Consider the following 17395-nt stretch of genomic DNA (forward strand, 5'->3'; position numbering starts at 1 on the left):
GGGTCCTTTTTTCTTTTTGTGAATTTAGTTCGTTATTTCATAAACAAATTGCAAATTGATCATTAATTAGTTCCGCATAAAAATATTTGAAATGAATAAATAGGACAGAAGTTAGTAGGTTTAAGCACGTCAAAATTGGATGTTCATTTTATTTAGGTGAAACACAGATTACCCTGAACTCACACCATTTCAACATGCATAAAAGATCAATATAGATTCAGTTGAGTATTTTAGCGCACAATAACTAAGAGCTTTTGATTTGCTTATTATGAATTATGATTCTCTCCCCTCTAATGTTTCATAATTTCACTGTTTTGAGAGCGTTGACGTTGACATATCTAGATAATAAATGAAGCAATTTCAGTTCTGATATTCAGAAACAATTCAGTGTCTTTCGGAGTAAATTAAGTTTGCTTTAAAAAAGACTTTGAACTCCCTTTTTTCCACATATTTTGTGTTTAAACAATGGGAGAGAGCATTCCTGTGACGATTGAGTGATGATGACTGATGATGCAATAAAAATACAAACTAGCCTTCGTCTTAAAAGCATCCAGCTAATTAATGGCAAAAGAAACATTTTGCTACCAAAACCCGATTTCATACTCAAATGGTATTTGCCGATGTGCAAAATAAGACTAGATGGACCAGAGCCAATTGGGGGACAGGAGTAAGATGAGGAAGGCAACATTTAATCAAGAAACAGAATGACCTGACTTTGGGCAGAAAATAGGAAAAGAAGCAAAGAAAATCATCATATCATAAATCCACTTAAACTTTGTCATTCAACAGTAGACTGCTTCAAAAGCCAACAATAAATCTTACTACACAATCCTTTGTTTAGAAAGGAACAGAGCCATTAAAACAAACACAACCTACAGCAGCTATAGAAGCACTGCATAGTCGCCTCCACAAAGACGAAGCACAAGGTGAAGTGTGGATTCCTTTTGGATATTATAATCTGCAAGGGTGCGCCCATCCTCCAGCTGCTTATCAGTAAAGATGAACCTCTGCTGATCCGGTGGGATCCCTTCTTTGCTCTGAATCTTCGCCTTCACATTATCAATAGTGCCGGAGCTCTCCACCTCTAAAGCTATGGTCTTTCCTGTCAGTGTCATGACAAATATTTGCATATCTCCCCTCAAACGCAACACCAGATGAAGTGTCGACTCCTCCTGTATGTTGTAGTCAGCTGAGTGTCCTCCCATCTTCAAGTTGCTTGCCTGCAAATATCAAACGCTACTGGTCGGGGGAATACCTTCCTTGTCTTGAATTCTGGCCTTCACATTGTCAATCGTATCTGAACTCTCATTCTCTCAACCTCCAACGTGATAGTCTTCCCTGTTAAAGTCTCAACAAAGATTTGCATGCCACCCCTCAAACGAAGCACCAAATGAAGGGTTGATTCCTTCTGAATGTTGTAATCTGCAAGGGTCCTTCCATCTTCAAGTTGTTTCCCAGCAAAGATCAATCTCTGCTGGTCTGGAGGAATCCTCTCCTTGTCTTGGATTTTCGCCATGACATTGTCAATAGTATCAAAGCTCTCGACTTCAAGGGTGATGGTCTTGCCAGTAAGAGTCTTCACAAAGATCTGCATACCACCACGAAGGCGAAGAACAAGGTGAAGGTTGGATTCTTTCTAAATGTTGTAATCTGCAAGTGTCCTTCCATCCTCAAGTTGCTTTCCAGCAAAAATCAACCTCTGCAGGTCTGGAGGAACACCTTCCTTGTCCTGGATTTTGGCGTTTACATTGTCAATGGTGTCTGAGCTCTCAACCTCAAGGGTGATGGTAGTTTTAACAAAAATCTGCATGCCACCGCGTAGACAGAGGACAAGATGGAGGGCCGACTCCTTTTGAATGTTGTAATCATCAAGATTCTCGCCATCTTCTAGCTGCTTTCCGGCAAAGATTAGCCTTTGCTGATCAGGTGGAATTCCTTCCTTATCTTGAATCTTGGCCTTGACATTAGCAATAGTGTCGGAAATCTCAACCTCTAGAGTAATGGTCTTGCCAGTGAGTCTTGACAAGAACTGCATCTGAAGAGACAAAGAAAAGCTATTATTACCAATTACAATCCGACTAAAATATTTGATTGGACCAAGAAGATGAAATATGAAAACTAGGGGAACAGCAACTGGGGCAGGGTGGTCAAACTGTCAACAGGGCAGGGCGGGGAAGGCAAAACTAGATTTTTGAAAATTTTAGATGGGGCAGGGCGGGTCACCGACTCACCTGTTAAAATTGTTAGTCCTAATTAATGCCAACGATAAACTACGGAGAAAAAAATTATCTTTCTTAATTAATAAAATAAGATAAGTAAAATGAGAAGTTAAATTAAGAAATTTGAGATTAGTAATTTTGGAGAGGTAGTACTCCCTCCGTCTCAAAAAGTGGCCTACTTTTAATTAAAGAATGACTCCTTTTTTTGATAATATTTTAATTTAAACTTTTCATATGATATGTTTATAATCATAAAATTAAAGAGTATTTTAATATATTTGACATAATTTTTAATTTAAAATGAATAGATTCAAAAGTCTTCTTTATTTTTTTTAAATTTTTATCAAATTAAAGTAGATCATTTTTTTTTTAAACGGATAGAATAACAAATAAATTTTTCAAGGGCCGTATCTCCAAAAAAAAAAAAATATTTTGGTTAAAACATTGCATTTTACGGTGAAAGTGTCGAGGCTGTCAAGTAAAAAGGACACATTTCTTAAATGGAAAAATGAAAATGTAAATAACAATAATAATAATAATAATAATAATAATAATAATAAATTCTGTGTGGTAGCTTTGTTGCTTTTTCTTCAGTTCCCATGGTGTCTTTTTTTTTTTTTTCCTCTGGGGGATTAGTATTGTTTTACGGTATAAAAACTAAAGAGAAACACATGAAAAAGGACTAAATGGGGCAAGGGCAGAGTAAATTATTTAAAAAATACCGCGGCCTAATTGACATCCGCAATGGAAACTTGACACTGGAATAATGGACCACTAAGAGATACTCCTTCCGTTCTATTTTATTTGTCATAAATTTTTTAATTTAATTTTTTATTTTACTTCTCATTTTTCACAAATCAAATCAAGAAGAAATAATTTTTTTTTCATGTTTTACTTCTTCAAATTAAACATCATTTATTAAGGGTACTATGATAAATTAATTATGTTATTAATTATTTTTCTTAATTAATGTACCAAATTAAATTGAGATAAGTAAAATAGAACGGAGGGAGTACTAAAACGTAAGTATTCTTGGCATAAAATTCAAAACCACAGAAACAATCTTAACGCAGTGGTCTTTCCAAATTACTTAAATCATGGAAAATGCAGTGGTTTATCTGAACTACATACACAATTATACATATTTATATAATTTTCTGTAAGAAATTTTGCAAGATTACCGGTGCCTAAAACAAAAAGGTACATATGCAAAAAAATTTGGAACAAGATAGTGAAACACACACGCATAACTTTACCATATATTGTCAGAGAACAAAGCTGTATAACTGGGATAATAATAATAAAGCTGTATAACTGGGATAATAATGGTAAAGTGTATAACTTTACCATTTGACAAGCTTGACTCCGGTGACACAAACACCGGCGACTTAACAGCGGAGGCAACAAGTAAGTACGTCATCCCCTCTCTCACTTTCTGGCCTATCTCTTGGGTCTCTCTCTCCCTTCCCGTCTTGTTCTCTTCCCATACCATCAACCCAGCTAGCCTGCCGGGGAGATTCGGGCTATCACCGTCTGACTCCGACGGCCGAAAGGAAACTGCGTCGTCCATAGGCTTGACTCAGAAAGATGCACCAGCAACAGGTTGGTACACAGTCATCGGCTTACAGATTTTGGCGACCAAATCCCGGCAATAATCACACGAAGCCCCGACGACTTTTTCGGCGACGCACCGGCGACACTCCAGCGAAGCACCAGCGGCTTTTTTCCCGGAGACTTTGACCGGCAACCTATATTCCGACACCAAACTTTCGGTAACATCTATTACTTTATTAGTTAGGCACTTTCAATAGCTTGGTTACTTTGATCTATTGTGTTTCTTGTTTGATTCCTTACTTGGTCACTTCTTGTTTATTTTTTTGTCTTTTGGTTCTGGTCTGTCTCTTACGAATTTTCCTGTTCTTGTTTCTGATTCCCTTCTGCGCATAGTTTTTGTATTTTTATAGCATTTGTAGTGTTTAAATTTTTATTGTAGTTTGAGCTTTATGTGTGCATTGATTGTTATTGTTGTTCTTAGACTTGGTGGTACTTTGTGTGAGTAGTGGCTTGGGTGGCTCATGGTGGAATAGGGTCATGTCCTGGGGGTATTGGGGGTCGGGGGTGAGGTCGGGGGCTGAGGGTGGGTTAGGTTCGACTTACGGAGTGCGAGGTGTTAAGGGAGGGGTTAAGAGAGTTGATAGTTTAAGGGTAGGGTCGTGGAACATTGGGACCCTGCAGGGTAAGTCGATAGAACTGGTTAAGATTCTTAGGAGGAGAAAGATTATTATTGCGTGTGTCCAGGAGACTAAGCGGGTAGGTTCTAAGGAGAGGGAGGTAGATGGGTACAAGTTGTGGTAATCAGGTAGTGATAGGCGTAAGAATGGCATAGGTATCTTAGTGGATGAGGAGCTTAGGGAGTAGGTAGTGGAGGTTAAAAGGGTTATTGATAGGGTCATGACTATTAAGTTGGTCTTGGGGGGGTCTACTTTGAACTTCCGTAGTACGTATGCACCACAGGTGGGCCTGGACGACGAGGAGGAGAAGAGCTTTTGGGAGGTTTTGGACGAGGTGGTTAGAGGTGTGCCTAGTTCGAAGAAACTCTTCATAGGGAGGGATTTCAATGGGCACATTGGGTCTGCACCATTAGGGTATGATGATGTGCATGAGGGTTTTGGGTTCGGGGTTAGGAATGACGAGGGAGCTGCGTTTTTGGATTTTGTGAGGGCCTTTGGGTTGGTGGTCATGAACTCTAGCTTCCTGAAGAAGGAAAAACACTTGGTTACTTTTTGTAGTAGGATAGCCAAGAATCAGATTGACTTTTTGTTGCTTAGGAAAGGGGATAGAGTTTTGTGTAAGGATTGTAAGTTAATTCCGAGCGAGAATCTCGGGACTCAGCATAGGCTCCTGGTGATGGATTTAGTTATCAAGAAAGGTAAAATGCGTCGGGGTAGGAAGGGTAGACCTAATGTTAGGTGGGGCATTCTGACTCCGGTTAGTGCCCTAGAGATAGGGGCTAAGTTGGAAGGGTTGGGGGTGTGGGAGTGCAGAGGGGATGTGAATAGTATGTGGAATAGAGTCGATAGTTGCATCAGGGAGTCAGCTAGAGAGGTATTGGGTGTTTCGAGTGGTCGGTCTGACCGGTATCGGGGGGATTTGTGGTGGAATAAAGAGGTTACAAAAAAGGTGGAGACGAAGAAGGCGGCTTACGCTAAGTTGGTGGAGAGTAAGGTTGAAGAAGAGAAGCGGGTGAGCAGGGGGGAGTACAAGGTAGCTAAAAAGGAGGCTAAGTTATCTATCATGGCTGCTAAGACAGCAGCCTTTAAGAGTTTGTATAAGGTGTTAGAGAAGAAAGGCGGGGAGAAAGGGTTGTTTAGTGATACGCCCAAATTACACCTCTCTTACGAAAGAGTAAGCGGTCGTTGTCAAATATATAACCCAACTAGGTTGGGGTCGATTCCTACAGGGAATATGGTGCTAATTAAGTTGTATACAGATTAGTTGACTTTTAATCGTTTGATTCCGTAAAATAAATAGGGGGGATTTGATTCAATTCACAAATTAATGGTTTCAGTTTAACAAGATGAAATATGTGTAGTAGTATTCAAATTCAGAGAAATAGCAAGCTAGGGTTATGTCCACCTTATAGTTTTCAATACTTTCTAACTATGGGCGCTATGATTTCATACATGCATTGTGTTTACAAAGAAACGTATTGTATTTAATAACATAATCCTAGTGTTTCTCAACCATCAAGGACTAATTCACTTTAATTCTCTCGAATCAAAAGCGTTTACCAAAAACAATACGAAATCTCCAAGTAGTTAATCTTGCTAAGACATTAACTTATGAAATAGGGGTTGGTAATCCTATTTTCTTATCACTACTCTCTTTTCCGAACAACAACCTTTCTTTCGAATAAGTTGCATTTTAAGGCATATCCTCTATGTTTGCAACCACGAGAATTCAAGATAAGCGAAGAGAGTATGATATAAACAAGTCAATGCATAATGAATTCAAAATCCAAAGTAATAGATTATATGCTACAAGGCTTCCATAACCCTAACTAATAAACTTAGCTACTCATGAATAAAACGAAAATCATCATAAATACATTCATCATACCAAAAACTAGAAGACGATCTTGGTGTGCGAATGGTGAAAGTAAGAGAGAAAAAACATTTTTCTCTCTCGCCACCCTAAGCCGCTATTCTCCCCTCTCTGAATAATACAGAATAATTGAATAATCAATAAAAATTCAGCATTAAGCCTTTTAGTAATCTTTTCTCTCATAATTGCCTTCTAGGTTCCTGAGCTAATTATAAATGACAAACTGGTCTTGGACATAATTTCTAGGCGCCACAGTTGGTCCAGATTGTAGTTTATAGGCGCCACGTTTGGTCCAGATTGTAGTTTCTAGGCGCCACATTTGGTCTAGGTTGCTACTCTCTCTTGTGTTATATGACATTCACATTCCATAGTCCCATAATATCTTCATCTACCTCATTAATGCCTGAAATCATGCTAATCACATCGGTTAGCTCAATTACATAGAAGTAAAGTAAAAACATAAGAAACTAGGCACTTTGTTCTCTAAACATAGCTAAAATATGGATAAATTATGGTGCTTAGGCGTATAAATACACCTAAGATCATTTAGGATTGCCAAGGTTAGGGAGAGGAAGGGTCGTGATCTGGATCAGGTGAAGTGCATTAAAGGAGGGGATGATGGAGTTTTGGTTGACGACACCCTCATTAAGGAAAGATGGCAGGAGTATTTCCACAGATTTTTGAATGATGAAGGGGACAGAGGTGTGGTGTTAGGAGAGTTGGACCATTCTGGGGAGTGTCGCGATTTTGGATTTTGTTGGTGTTTTAGGGTAGAGGAGGTCGGTGATGCTATTCGCACAATGTGAAGGGGCAGGACGACTGGACCCGATGAGATTCCGGTAGATTTTTGGAAGTTCTTTGGTGGGTCAGGGTTGAGGTGGCTGACCAACTTGTTTAACAATATTTTCATGTCGGCAAAGATGCCCGAGGCATGGAGATGGAGCACGATGATTCCTCTATATAAGAACAAGGGTGACATCCAGAGTTACAACAACTATCGGGGTATTAAGTTGTTGAGTCACATAATGAAGATTTGGGAGAGGGTGGTGGAGTGAAGGTTGAGGAAGATGGTGTCTATTTTGGAGAACCAATTTGGATTTATGCCTGGAAATTCACATTGTGCGGAGAATGGTAGAGCAGTATAGAGAGAGGAAGAGGGATCTTCACATGGTGTTTATAGACCTGGAGAAGGCGTATGACAAAGTCCCTAGGGAGGTTCTTTGGAGATGCCTGAAGGCGAGGGGTGTTCTTGTGGCGTACATCAGAGCGATTGAGGACATGTATGAGAGGGCGAGGACTCGGGTAAGGACAGTGGGAGGAGATTCTGAGCATTTCCCAGTCTTGATCGGGTTGCACCAGGGATAAACTCTTAGACCATTTTTATTCGCTTTGGTGATGGATGTACTGACGCGGAGTATACAAGGCGAGGTGCCTTGGTGTATGTTTTTCGCGGATGATATAGTTTTGATTGATGAATACGGCAAGGGGTAACATTAGAAGATATTGAAAAAAATTAAAAGGAGTTGATTTCTCAAAAATAATTCCAAAAGTGGAATATGAATCTACAAATTTAAAAACTAAAAAAATCAATAAGTCCCACTGCTAGTGAAATACTAGGAGTAAGAAATTCTCTATGCATGATTAGGTTAGATGTAATATTTGTACCTGACTTTGAATTTTTAGACAAATTATGGAATAGTCCGGAAAATTCTATTAAAAAGGAATGGTATAAACAAAAATATTCATTAAAAGAAAGATATTCTTTTAGATAAAAATAGTACAATGATATGCAAAGATTAAGATGCAATATTGAATTTTTAAATGGTTTGAAATTACAGAAAAATTAGATGATCAAAAGGATTCGGTAAACATGATTGTTAATAAATGGTATACTACTAATAATAAAGTAGTAGAATCAATAATTCCTCCGTTAGAAGAAATTAGCCTACCAGTAGAAGGTAGAATTGTTACTGCCTCACCTTTTAAATTAGATATAGTAGATACTAAAGGTGTTCCTATAAATAAGGATATAAATAAAATACTCCAACAAAATAATTATACAAATTAATTATTACATGTAATATCTAAACAGGTTCCCGAAGCCGAGAATAAATTAACTTTTAAAGATAAACTGAGTTCTTCTTATTATGATAAAAAATTAGAAACTCATCCAATTTTTAAATTACCATAATTCTCTAAAGATAAATTTCCTAAATTTGAACAAAAGTTTGAAGTAACTGATGGTATTTTAGGAAAAATTAATGGACGACTAAAATCCAAATTAAAAGTCACCAATGACATTATTAAAGAAAATAATAAAAACTCAACATCTAATGTAAATAATATAGTACAGGTTGGGATACTAAAAATATGAATCATAAAACTAAACGTTGCAGAATCTTAAATAAAAAAGACAGAAGTAATAATTTATGTTGCATCTTTGAAAAAACCAAAGATAATTCCTCTCTAACAAAAAATATTAATAACATTTGCAATAATAAATTAGCTAATTATGATAAATACACCGGTTCATGCTGCATTTGCAATAATCGTTGTATTAATGTTATTACCAATAATAAAAGGAAAAAAGAAGTGTTGTTTGATATTATCAATCATTTAGAAGATCCAAGCCTTAGGAAGAAATATTTAATAGCCTTAAAAAATATTGTTCTTAATCAACATTTTGATAAAGAAATAATTGCATCCTCTACTATGAGAAATATGTCAGGCAAAGAACAAAAATTAGAAACAACTATACAAGACCTTCAAGTATAGTTACAATACTTAAAAAGAGAAGCAAAAATATTTAAGTAGCAATTTAATAATAATTGACTAACTAACAATTTAACTTCTAACAGAAAATCTAAACCACGTCAATTAGAGCTTGGAGAAGTATAAAAAATAAAAAGAAATAATAAAGATATTAAGTTCCTAGAAAATCATTCAAAAATTGACAAAATTACAAAAGATAAAGCACAAAGTTACCATATACCCGTTACATTAGTTATAAATAAAAATTACATAATTCAAAAGGTATCACTACTAGACACAGGAGCAGATCGAAACTGCATCATTAAAGGAATCATCCCCAGTAAGTATCTTGAAAAAAGTACTACAAAATTATTCTCAGCAACACGCGAAAGATTAAAAATAAATTATAAACGACACAATGCACACATATGTAATGATGAAATTTATTTCATAAATGACTTTGTAATAACCAAAGATATAAATGAAGAGATAATTTTAGGTATACCTTTTACAAATCAAATAAAACCTTATACTGCCGAATTAGATGGTATCCATACCACTATTTTGAGGGAAAAGATTATTTTTCCCTATCTAAATAGTTTATCAAAAGCAAAAAGTGACCTTATAAAAAATAAAAAGGTCTTTAAATCAATTTAATTTCACAACAAATAAATTATTTCAAGGTGAAATAAAAATCAAAAGAATTAAATCTTCTTTAAAACCCCCAGAGGTAGAAGCGAAAATTAAAAATCTACAAGAAGTCATAGAGCAGGGCTTATAATTGATAACTAGTCTTGGGGAACCTCTTTCCTTTTCAGCGCCATTATTGACATAAAAGGTTAAACAACTCCAAGGTGATTTAGAAGGTTGAATAATTTTTTTATTTAATAAATCATTAATTTTCTTTTTATAGTATTTCATTAATTCATGGTTCATTTGAATGGGTCTTGTCTTTGTTGGAATAATCCTTTCATCAAATCCCTCAACATAGGGTAATTCAACAGTAAATGTTAAAACAAAAAATATGAATAGTAAGGTAAATACAAAAGAAATATCAATAATATATAGGGTATATTGCAGATTAATGAAAATAACCTTAGCCCCTAAGGCTAAAATAATTAGTAATAAAGGAGATATCATGCTTATGGAAGATAACCTTAATCATAAAAATATCTTTGTCCCAAAAATGATAAAATTGGATGATGTATTAATAAAAAGATAATTGGCATTTCGACTATAACTACCTAAAAATTTGATGAAATATGTGATATTTGTGATTTTATGTGATTTGACTGTTTACCCCATCCCGTAGTTATATTATGATATTTCTGTGGTCTGGGAGTGATTGGAATGATTTTCGATGCACTTTGGTATCATTTATGCAATATTTTGATTTTCGATGGCTTCAAGAGCCTTATTTTGGACTTATGGGGATATCTTTTGATCCATACGATAGATGACCGAACGGACTATACCAGCAGCTCCGGAATATCAATTTTAGGCTAAGTAGATATTTGGTTCGGATCCTGGTGCACCTGAGCTCATTTTACCCTATTGGGCGGAAGTTAGAAAATTGGAAATATGAGTGTGGGACCCGACCCACATTTGATCGAAACGACCTCAGATAGAAAATCTGACTTTGCCAGTAGATTCGGAATATCGGTTTTAGGGTGTTAGCATATTTGGTATGATTTTATGGCTTTTAAATCTCATTTCGACTCTCGGTTTGGAAAATTATAATTTCAATTTTCAGGAGTCAATTTTGTAAAAATGATATTTTTTTTGAAAATCTGATATCACCATTGCGTCTGAAACATCGAATTTAGTATAGTTGCATAGTTCATTTGTGTAATTCAGACTCCGAACGAATTTTGGACACCCCATCAAACTTCAAATTAACTTTTAAAAACAAAAATTTGCAACTATAGCAGATTTTCTGCTAGATATAGCAGATTTACCCCTATTTTTGGTCCATTTTGCTCATTTTTCATCTTTCCTCTTGAGAGTTAAACCTAAAATAGTGTGGAGCTTAAAAGTAGAGTTTGTGAGAGCTTGGAAAGCTAGATTAACACCTTTTTCTTGGTTTTATTACAGATTAAAGGTAAAAATTCACCCATTTCTTAATAATTTCTTGATTAATTTATCAAAACCTCAAAAATCTTAGGGCATGATTTTAAACCCAAATTTCACTCCTTTTCACTTGAATAATATTTTTATCTTATAATTACTAGTTTTTTATTAATTTAACCTTCAAAACAATTCCGACTCTTGATTCTAATCCAGATTTCAAAGATTTTACCCGGTAAAGTTCAAAATGGTTTTTTCTTCAATTTGAACCCCATTTTTTTTATTCGATTTAACTTGAGTTTTCAGCTGTAGGTTCTTAAAAATATGGGGAATATATTTTTGAAGTAAAGTTCTGATTTTACTCTTTTTTTAAAAAAACTCATTTGGGGGTCCGTTTTTATCTCAAACAAAAAATAGTCAATATGGATGTCATTGGTTTTGTTTTGACATCTAGATTTCATATTTGATGTTTTTAATGGAGTTTGGGATTATTCGTGAAAAGTAAGATCTTGGGTTTAAGCGTAGCGGACTGGTTTCAGCTTTCGAGGTAGGTTATGGCTTAACTCTTCAGACTGGGCTGACTATTAAATGATGGTACAAAATGCATGTTAATGGTGGGAACTAATCATTAAAAATGGCTATCTATGAGTTGTGCCCGTGTGGGGCTTATATGTGATGTAATTATCGAAATTGAGATATTATATGATACGTGTGACCGTGTGGGGTTCTATGTGATATTGATAGCCTTGAATACATATGAATAATTGTATTGTGTTTTTAAAATGCTAATGTGGTACCATTGATGTATTGTGATTATATTCATACTTTATTAGCAAATGAGACATGTGAAAATTCATGGATGATACGAAAATAATTAGCGAATATTGACGCATGTGGTTGTGGAAATGTATCATTGTGGTTGGTTGTGGAAATATATCATATGGTTGTTTGTGGAAATACTCATTGTGATTGGTTGTGAGAATTATATCTTCATATTATACTCATTCATGAAATATTGGTTCTACCGTGGCAACATTTGAGAAACACTAGCAACACCTTTTTAAAAGATATTATAACATCTTATAAAACTCTTTCCAAAGGTTGTGCTGGAAAGGAGATATGGGATATGTGGATTGTATATGGGTTGACAAACCCTCTATGGGTCCTACCTTGGGAGGCTTGCCTCCGTAGGTGTATACGGGGATTATGCGATGATCTCAGAGGTTGTACGATGACCTCGTGCATCATCATCATCATCATTATTATATACATTACACTTAATTTAATGTGTTATGTTGTGTTGTATTGGCATATTGACTTGTCATCTCTGTATTTATCGTATCTTTTTTTACTTATATTTGATGATCTTGTATATGCATGTTCCCTTTATTCTTTTTATATGTGATATAACACGTACTTTTGTTCTATCTTGGTGTGAGATTGCAATATATGTGAGATTTATTAGAACTGTTAGTGCAAGCGGTGTGGGCTACCTGTAACAACTTGAGACTACCCCCAACCATCACACGGTGCTTGAAACTACAAGTGATCCCAAGCTAACCCATGAACTGGCATACTGTTAAGCAACTGAATCATAATAAAAAGAATAAAAAGTTCTGTTGTGCTAAAACATAATCATGGAATAATATTAATAAATACATTACTAATAAAGTTTATGATCTGATAAAACTAAAGGAAGAAACTGAAATTTTCATGACTGACTCTGAATGACATCTATGAAACCTCTACTATACTAACTATAGATAGTTGGGACATGCCTCCAACCACCACTAATCAATACACATGGAAAATAAATAAATTGTACATGAACTAAAACTGTCTGGAGTTCCCAAAGTAGAAGAACTCATCACCTGTTGGCTGAAATCTGTAACTGTCTAATCGTGATGTGTGGGCTATAATTAGTACCAACATTATGAAATAATATAGACACATAGATGTATATATGGATTAGTACATCTGGAATGTACTGGGTATGCAGGAGTGAATGCAACAAGTAAAACTGATTTCACACGTAATCATAAAACATGCATGCTACGTGTCAGTAGACTCACCAATAGGCTGAAATAAACTGAAAAATGAAATATCTTAAAGCATGAGTGACAAATATTTTATGATAAGATGGTTAATCTCTACAGTTAGTTTCTGTAAATTTTACTTTAATGATATAAGTATAACTGAAGCTGCGATATAGCAGATCATGGATACTGTATGAATAATAGGTCTGAAACTATGTGATGGAAACTGATATAAATCGAGGATCTGAATATACAATCACACTGAGCACGAAGGCATAAACATACTAACTTATATTATTAATGCCTGTCTCTATATTCCGCCTGCCTTCTTTTCTCATCCTCAACCTGCTACATATGAACAGTCAGCCTCGACATGTCCATATGCTTCATGAGCAAAACGGTCTTACTCTCTAGCATTAGATCTTTGTTTAGCCTAGAAGCAAACTTTCTCAGTCTCGACCTCCTATCATCCACCAAATCAGGAGCATACCTCGACAACTGATGGAACTTTAAAGCATACTCCCTTATAGACATTCTCCCTTGCTTGAGATTTACAAACTCCTCCATCTCAGCATCACTCAACTCTTGAGGAAAGAACCCATCCATGAAGGCATTAGAAAAGGCCCCCCCACAAACCATCATCTTCTACATCACCCTTATCGTTGTCCCACTCCTCATACCATAGATAAGTAACCTCTTTGAGCTGGTAAGCTGCAAAATTTACTCTTTCCATATTAGTAGCCCTCATTACCCGAAAGATCTTCTCTATCACATTAAGAAAGCCTTGTGGGTCTTCCTCTACCTTCACTCCCTTAAAAGTAGGAGGACTCCTCTTCATAAATAGTCCAAGCCTAACGGCTTCAGCAGACACAACACTAGTCGTAACCTATTCGGCCTGAGCAACAACCAGTTGGGCAATAACATGCATATACTAATGAAACTCCACATTCATCAGGTTGCCTTGAGGGACCTGAGGAGTAGGAGGAGGAAGACGAGAAATAGGAGGAACTCCGATATAATCAGGAATAGGACCATGAGATCGAAGATTAGCCTCGAAAGTAGAACGTGCTCCATCAGCATCACTTCCAGATGGGTAAGAAGAATTTTCTTGTGTTTTATATTTAGGAGGCATGATTTGAAAGATGAACAAACAAGGATTAGAAGAGATTCCAAGACTGAGAAGTCAAGCTTGGAGAAAGAATACCAAGAAAGTTAAACATTCCTAAATGTCTTGCAACCTCTCCCTTATGAGTGTGGTGCACTACACATCTCTAAAAGAGACTCTACTCGACATGGCTTTATGGACTTCTAATTGACCATGAACCTAGGCTATGATACCAACTTGACGCAAACCAAACGAGGGCCTTGTCGTAATGGGCATCCCAAGTCCAACTAGGACTGAGGACCGCCCCCTTAACCCAACTCAACCACCGTACAACCTTGGATGAGCTGAATTTTGAGCATATAACAAGATTGTCCAATGCTCTCATGAAGACTCTGGGATAGGGTCACTACCTAATCTAACCATACCAAACCAACCATCCATTCTATACCAAACCATTTAGAAAATATCAAACATAATATAATAATCAAACCTAAAATATAATATGATGGAACAACCAACAAATATCGACCAATGATGTCAGCCCTAACACTAATGCTAATGCTAAGGCCGACACTATTACCGATCCCGCCCATACCAACCCCCAAAAGTACCACAAAATCTCTATCCATAAGAATACAAATATCTGATTAGGACATGCCCCCAACCATGGACAAAACTGATATTCGGAAAGAAAGTAAAAAGTCTAAGAATTCCAATATGAAATGATGTCTTCTGAAAGGATGTAAGCTCACCACATCAGTCCAATAAACTATCCCCAAATCAAGTACTATGAAGGAGGAGTCGAATGGTTAGTTCTGCATAGCATGGGTATACAACCGCTAGTAGACAGGTTAGCGGGTTAACACTAGCATGAAACTTGGGATAAGGATAAAGTAATGCCAGTTATCAAAACCAAATGAAAACCATCTAATGCAAACAACCATACATATATAAGTAAGTGCTGGGAAAAGGGACCGGGTTTAGCATACCATTAAAACCTTTGCCTAGGTTGTGTAGCTTAGCCATCCTACCACCCATGGGCTATATAGGTTTAGCTCCTCCTACTGAAGGGTCCAGTACATGTAGTCACACGACCAGGCAATATCTATAGGATGACTAGTACATCCCTTCAATATAAACATGACGCTCGCATGTTGCCATCGAAGATTCCTCATATAGACAAATATGAGTTTTCGATTTTGACCCCCCCGGGACCGCTACCTTCCATGGCTTAGCTTACGTTTCACGCCATTAATGCCCAATTAAAACCATTAACAAACAATCCAGTTATTAACCAAGGCTTTCAATAAACCAGTGATATCGTCATACTACCATACTTGCAAGCATTATCCATAACCAAACCATTTAGATTAAAGGGACATTCAAGTGCCTTATTATTAGCCATTTTAAACCTCTTAGGAGACTACCATGTTCTCCACAAGCATAACCAATTAGCCATTAACCTTTGTAAGCCATTGAAAAATATTTAAAGTTTCATATATAAGCTGAAAACAAGCAAGAGTGCCATTAAAATTAGTCAATACAATGAACATATCTTTATAAACATCTTATCAAACACCTTGGGGGCATAATATAACCAAAACCAAATTCCATTACCATTAAACCATTACCGTGCAATTCAATTGTCCAAAACCATCGTTAATGCATAAAAAACATAATTAAAACCATAAGAAATCATAATCAAGCATTTAACATCAAAACTCCCAAATCAATAGTTGAAAGCCATTATCATACAAGAGAAAAACCATAAAATAAACCATGTAACCATGACTTTAATTGAAATTAAAATTAAGGAAGAGAATCATGCCTTAAACAAAGAAGATTGATGGAAAAAATTCACCAAGACAAGCCCCAAAGTAATCCCTTAGTTGAAACCCTAACTCTTTGTCCCAAAAGTTCTTGAGAGAATTATGATATGTCTAGGAAGGATTTCTAAGTGTTTAAGAGTAAAATAATAAGGTAAATAACCTTCTAAGTGTATTAGAAGTTGTGGGTCCTTATTAGGGTAAGTAGGAAAATATCCAGATTACCCCCACTCAAATCCCTTAAAAACCAGACATAGGGTCACGACTGACTTTCTTACGAGTCGTAACCTCCTTTACGGTTGATACCCATCTGATCGTAACCAAGCCTCAACCATGGATCAGATGCTGTCTAGTATACGACTCATCTACCTAAGTCGTAACCTCAATATACGATCCGTACCCATGATCTGTATCCTGGAAGAATGTAACACCAGAAGGATCAAACACTGACTACCTTACAAGTCACCTACATTACTCGTACCGAACCATACGACACTCACTCCTAAGTTGTATCCATTCCAATGATAAAAATCATCCCACCAACTAATACTGATCAGCTTATGACAGGACTTTACTATTCGTACCCCGACATACGGCTCGTACCATGAGTCGTATTGGGACAGAAGAACGGGATTCCAGGAAATTTTCTAATGTCCAAGCCTGGAATGCTTCATTTATACTTTCATATATGTATCATGGAGGGAGAAGGGTATACGGGAATCCCCGTCTCCTATGATATCTCCGGTTCATGCGGTTACATGCACTAGGGCCCGTTCAGGGGGTAACACTAGACCCATATAGCCTGTGGGTGATTTTAGGACGGTCAAACTACATAGCCTAGGTTAAAGGTTTCAAATGCATGCTAAACCCGATTCCCTTTTTCGGTATGGAATATACATATATATATATTTATATATATACATAATCACACATGGTAATTTACTTAGTTTTAAATGTTGACATTATTTTATCCTTATTCCTGAGTACATGTTAGCGTTCACCCGCTAACCCATCTTCGGGCACTGTATCCCTACGCGATGCAGGAACCGACCATACGCGATGACCGGCCATACTCTTCCTCTTACTTAGTGATTGGATTCGGGGACAACATTCGTGTCAGACTGAAGTCGTGAGCTTTCATACTCCGGAAGACTCCATTTCATATTATGGACTTCTTTATATTGTTTAGTTATTTCTAGGACTTTGGTTTTGGCTATGGTTGGGGGCATGTCCCGACCAGATGTTCTTTGTTTTCAGTAAGAGGCTTTGTGTAACTACTATGGGCAT

General features: G+C 36.5%; 1 pseudogene; it reads right to left on the minus strand.

Moving 5' to 3' along the window:
• Positions 1–145: 145 nt before the first annotated feature.
• Positions 146–2195, minus strand: LOC107851249 (annotated as a pseudogene).
• Between the last annotated feature and the right edge of the window lie 15200 nt (positions 2196–17395).

The sequence above is a fragment of the Capsicum annuum genome, chromosome 12 (assembly GCF_002878395.1).
Source record: "Capsicum annuum cultivar UCD-10X-F1 chromosome 12, UCD10Xv1.1, whole genome shotgun sequence".
NCBI lineage: Eukaryota > Viridiplantae > Streptophyta > Magnoliopsida > Solanales > Solanaceae > Capsicum > Capsicum annuum.